Source organism: Anopheles arabiensis (assembly GCF_016920715.1).
Source record: "Anopheles arabiensis isolate DONGOLA chromosome X unlocalized genomic scaffold, AaraD3 X_pericentromeric_contig0005, whole genome shotgun sequence".
NCBI classification, from domain to species: Eukaryota; Metazoa; Arthropoda; class Insecta; order Diptera; family Culicidae; genus Anopheles; species Anopheles arabiensis.
The window spans coordinates 277,501-283,579 of record NW_024412083.1 but is presented as its reverse complement, the minus strand read 5'-3'; positions in this window follow the sequence as shown (position 1 = coordinate 283,579).

The following is a 6,079-nucleotide window of genomic DNA, read 5'->3' as shown; positions in this document are numbered from 1 at the left end:
TTGTGATGACATCTGAGTGACAAGCAATACCCAGGCGACAAAAATTTTATCGGCGAGCAGTTCCCAGGGGACAAAAATTTGAACTTACCGTTACTGCTTGAAAACTGCCCGATTTTTTAAAAAAGTGTGCGGAAAATTCTGGGAAGGTGGGTAGTGCCTCGGGAGCTCGAATCTGCTCGATTCGACCAGATCGTGCAACTCGAAAATTGCTCGAATTTTTCGAATCTGCTCGAAAAATTTGAAAAATTCGGGGAAGCTGTGGAGGGGTGTAGAGCGACTTGGCAAAAACAAAAAAAAACACGGGAAAATTATTTTCGCCCCTCCCCCCTTCCCCCCGTCTCCTCCGGGGCCAGAATCACAGCAGCTGGGCGGCGCAGCATCCCTGGGGTCATCTCGACCCCACGGGGTCATATCGATCCCCAGGATTATCTTGACCCACAAGGGAGTTTACCACGAAGATGGAACTCTCAAATCGCAGTTTGAGGCCTCGGCAGCCATCCGTCGATTGCGGCATGGGTGCGGTTCAGAAGAAAAACCGCAGTGTCAGCCAAAATTGACACTGGACGTACACCCTGGCTGCACGTTTGAACGAGGAAAATGAGGTTCGTCTGCACCTGATGTTGCAGGCGGAGAAGGCGGAGAAGGCGGAACTGATGAAGACGGTAGCAGGTCTCCAGGCCACTGTTGAGGGATTGCAGAAGCAGCTTGCGGAGTCGCAGCAGGCCAGGCTTTCCGCCGAAGCGGACGCAAAGAAGGAGAGAGATGCATTGCTGGCCGAGATCCGCGATCTAGGAAGCAATTGCGCCAGGAGCTCTGCTGGCAACGCGGGCAACAGCAGCAAGCACAACCTGGTCCGTCAGTGACAACGGCGGTTACGCTCCCGGCCTACCAGGTGCCAACGGGAGAAGACATCCGGCAAGTGGAGCAGCCCAGCTTCGCTGAGGTCGTCCGCCGCAAATATCGCGGCATGGCTAAGGGGAAACCCCGGCAGCTCCCTCAGCAGCAGCAGCAGCAGGAAAACCAGCAGCAGCATCAACAACAACAACAGCAGCAGCAGCGGCAGCCACAGCGACAGCAGGTCGCAGGCTCGCAGCAGCAACAACAGCAGCAGCAGCGGCAGCCACAGCGACAGGCGGTCGCCGGCACGCAGCAGCAGCAACAGCGTCGGCAGCAGCAACAACAGCAGCAGCAACAACACCAGCAGCGGCCTACTGCTGTACAGGCGCAGCGTAGCGAGCAGTTGCACCAGGAGCGACGACGTCCAGCACGCCCTCGGCAGGACCAGCTCATCTTTGAGCCGGCCGAGGGCTGCTCTTACAAGGCGCTCTTCGAAAGATCCGCCTGAATCAGCGCCTGGCGGAGGAGAACAAGTACGTGCATCAGGGCTACCGCACGACCCGCGACTTCCTTCGCCTTACACTCAACCAGGATGCAGATGCCGCTGTGCTGCTGCAGCGCATCCAGGAGGAGGTCGGTGATTTGGCCACTGGCCGGATCATCACGGAGATGGCCGAGGTGATGATTACCGGCATCGACATGTTGGCCACAAAAGAGGATGTGGAACGCGGTCTGCAGCGGGCGCTGGAACGCACAGTAGTTGCAGCAACCACGTCCTTGTGGGAGCGTCGTGATGGGACGCAGCGTGCCCGTGTCCGACTTCCACGGAGGGACGCTGACCTTCTGGCGGACAAACGTATCCTTGTTGGATACTCGGCGTGCCTGGTGCGCAGCGCGCCAAAACAGCAGCGAAGCGCGGTTCGCTGTTTCCGCTGCTTGGAGCGTGGACACACCACTGCAGACTGCGCCGGCGTGGATCGTTCCGGCCTATGCCTGCGCTGCGGAGCCACGGACCATCGCGCGGCATCATGCACCTGCGATCCGAAGTGCATCGTTTGTGGCGGCCCACACCGCATCGCCGCCCCCATGTGCCCAGGCCCGCAACCACAATGTTGAACGTCCTGCAGTTCAACGCCAACCATTGCGAGAACGCCCAGGACCTGGCGTTGCATGTGTTGACCACCGAGGGTCTTGACGTTCTGCTCTTGTCCGAGCCCTATTGCGTACCGCGCAATAACGGCAATTGGGTAACGGACGAGAGTAAGACGGTTGCCATCGTCGTCAACGGCAACCGGCTGCCGATACAGCGTATCAGGCACCGTCAGACCCTCGGTGTGGTTGCGGCCGACGTCGGTGGAATCGCTGTGGTGAGCTGCTATGTGTCGCCGCAGACAGGAGTCCCAGAGTTCCGAAGCACTATGGAAAAGATCGACCTGATCGTCCGCGGGTGCAGCCGGGTTCTCCTGGCCGGCGATTTCAACGCCATGCACCTGGACTGGGGAAGCAGCAGGACTTGCCCGAAGGGCTTGGAGCTTCTCCAGTTGGCGGACAACCTCGGGCTGGTGCTACTGAACAAGGCAGACTGTCTGCCAACGTTCAAGGGAACCGAGCGGACACAACTCGGTTTCCGCCCAGCCGACCGGACGTTACGTTCGCCAGTAGTGTGATCAGCCGTCTCGACCCGCGCGAGGACAGCGCCCGAGGCTGGCGCGTTCCCGACGTGGTAACGCTCAGTGATCACCGTTACGTCCGGTACGAGGTTGGCGTGAGTCCACCATCATCGAGGGATCGGGCAGCACGGCGTGGACAGCGCCCGGCCCGCGTAAGCAATGCCGGTACGCGCTGGAAGACCAGTCAGTTTGACTCCCAGCTTTTCGGGAAAGCGCTGGCCATGACTGGGTTCGCCCGTCAAGCTAACAGCGTCGAAAGCTTGGTCGAGTCGCTGACCAGCGTCTGCGACGAGACGATGTCGCGGGTCTTCCCAGCGCAGGACCACACAGGTCGGCCAGCTTACTGGTGGACTCCGGCGATCCAGACGATGATCGAAGAACTCTCCAGAAAGGAGCAAATGGCGATGAGGACCATTCCGCCCAACGAACAGCTCCAAACGGAACTCGCAGCTGCCAGGGAGAGCCTTCGGAAGGCTATTCGTTCGAGTAAGAACGAGGCGTTCGACCGGTTCTTGCTGTCGATCAGGGAGGACGAAACCGGAAACTTTTTCCGGAAAGTCTTTCACTGGTTCCAGGCGGCCCGCTCAGCCCCGGAACGCGATCCAGCAGAACTGCGGCGAATTGTCGACGCCTTGTTCCCGGTTCATCCGCCGGTAGAGTGGCCTGATCTCCGAGTTGGCAACATGGCGCCGCTCCGATCGATCGGCCTGACCGAGCTGGATCAAATAGCAGCCAGCATGCACCCGCGGAAGGCTCCTGGGCTTGATGGAGTACCGAACGCCGCCCTTACGGTTGCTCTCAGGCAGCAACCGGAGCCCTTCCGCCGGGTGTTTCAGGAGTGCCTGGACACGTCCTGCTTTCCGCAGCCGTGGAAAAAGCAGCGACTGGTGCTCCTGCCAAAGCCAGGCAAGTCACCGGGCGAGCCGTCGTCATTTCGCCCGATTTGCCTGCTAGACAACACAGGCAAGGCTTTGGAGCGGCTGCTGTTGAACCGGCTCAACGAATATATCGAGGATCCAGAGAGTCCGCAACTGTCTGAGCAGCAGTTCGGATTCCGGCGAGGGCGATCGACTCTGCAGGCCATACAGCAAGTCGTAGACGCGGGACGAAGGGCGAAGTCCTTTGGCAGGACGAACAACCGTGACCGGCGCTGCCTCATGGTTGTGGCCCTGGACGTCCGTAACGCGTTCAACACGGCTAGCTGGCAGAGCATCGCCGAGGCGCTCCAGGCGAAGGGGGTCCCAGTGCAGTTGCGCCGTATACTGCAGGACTACTTCGCCGACAGGGAGCTCACGTACGACACGGCGGACGGGCCGGTTACCCGCCGAGTATCGGCAGGTGTTCCACAGGGGTCTATATTTGGCCCCACATTGTGGAACATCATGTACGACGGTGTGCTAGCCGTAGAGCTCCCTGAGGGCGCCTCCATCGTGGGATTCGCCGATGATCTTGCGATCCTGGCAGCGGGGACAACACCGGAGCACGCAGCAGCGATTGCGGAGGAAGCGGTGGCAGCGGTCAACAGCTGGATGGTGCGGCACAAACTCTCCCTGGCGCCGGAGAAGACGGAGTTGCTGATGGTGTCGAGCAAGCGAAGCGGATACAAAACATCCCTGTGAACATCTGTGGAGTGGAAGTGCGCTCGAAGCGGTCGATCCGCTACTTGGGGTCATGCTACACGACCACCTGTCGTGGCGCCCACACGTCGAGATGGTCGCGGACAAGGCCCTCCGTGTGGTGCGAGCATTGCGTGGCGTCATGCGCAACCACAGCGGCCCCCAAGTGAGCAAGCGGAAGCTGCTCGCCGCAGTGGCCGCGTCCATCATCCGCTACGGCGCACCCGTCTGGGCGGAAGCCGTGGACCTGCAGTGGTGCAGGCGGATTCTGGACCGCGTGCAACGGCCCTTGGCCCAGGGCATCACGAGCGCCTTCCACTCCACGAGCTGCGAGGTAGCGGTGGTTTTAGCCGGAGAACTGCCATATCACCTCCTGGTGAAAGAAGACGCCCGCTGCTACAACCGACTGCAGTTAAGCCCGGACAGCAGTCGAGAGGCGATTCGCCAGGAGGAAAGGGAGTCATCGCTGCAGCTGTGGCAGCAACAATGGGACGACGAGGCGCCGCATAACACCAGCCGCTATTTACGTTGGGCCCACCGACAAGTGCCAGACGTGCGCCTGTGGACGGGACGGAAGCACGGGGAGGTAGACTTCTACCTCTCGCAGGTATTGAGTGGACACGCCTTCGTCCACGAATTCCTGCACGTGTTCGGGTTCGCTCCGTCCCCGGACTGTCCCAGGTGCGCAGGGTCGGTCGAGTCGGTGGCCCACGTACTCTTCGAGTGTCCCCGCTTCGCAGATGTTCGGGTGGAGTTACTGCACGGCGTCGACGAGGACAACCTCGGCCGTCGTCTGCTGGAGAGCGCGGAGTCGTGGGACCGCATCCAGCAAGCGGCTCGGCGGATCCTCTCCGTGCTGCAGGAGGACTGGCGGCAGGAGCAGCTTACCTTGGCAGTCGCTGAGGCTGCTCAGCCAGATCCAGCAGCCAGCCCGCCCGAGGACATGGCGGAGGCAGAGCGGAGATTGCTGAGGCGACGAGAGGTGCGCAACCGCAGCGCCCGGCGAATGCGGCAGCGGCGTCGGCAGGAGCGGCTCGGCGAGAACGAGGTCGTTCCGGCAATCATGGCATGCGCAGCGGCCAACGACGCAGCGGCCAATGACGCAGTGGAGCCGACAGGGAGGTCGAGGAGGAGGAGGCCAGCCTCCAGCACCAACAATCCCCCCGCGCAGCCGGGGATTGCCTCCCTCCCCACGTACGTTGGAGATGCGGCGACTTCGTCGGAACCATATGCAACAACTGTACCGGAGAAGGCGTCGGGCCGGAGAGCTGGGAGACGTTCAGCAGGGTCGCCAGCGACGCGGAAGAGCCCCACCTTCAGCGGCGGAGATTGAGCAGCGTCGCACCAATAGGCGGAATAGGGAGAGGCAACGGCGGCTGGAGCAACGGCAAGCGGAAGACGAGGCTCAGTCTCCCCCGTGGGATGAGTTGCCGAGCTCTCAGCTGGCCGAAAGGAGAGCTGGCCTCACGGAGGACGAGCGAGCTGCCGTCACTTCGGCGAACACTTCGGCACGCTGAGGAAAATTTACTTTTGATTCGAAACACCTGCGTGATTGGAAAAGCTAAGGCTTACGGTACAGCACGCATGTTTTGTGCAAAAGGAAAAAAAAAAAGGAAATATTAAAACTGTTGAACTAACCAGTTTATTCAAAATAAAGAGTAAGGCCCAACGGGCGGAATTCCCAGCGGGGGGAGTCCGTTAGAGGTAACCCCCGCCGGTAGGAGCGGGTTTTCTAGGTTAAAATTGAGATAACTCTAATAAAGAAAACCAATGAATTAAAAAAAAAGAAGAAGTGGAGCTTGCGGCTTAATTTGACTCAACACGGGAAAACTTACCAGGTCCGAACTTATTGAGGTAAGACAGATTGATAGCTCTTTCTCAAACTTAAGGGTAGTGGTGCATGGCCGTTCTTAGTTCGTGGAATGATTTGTCTGGTTAATTCCGATAACGAACGCG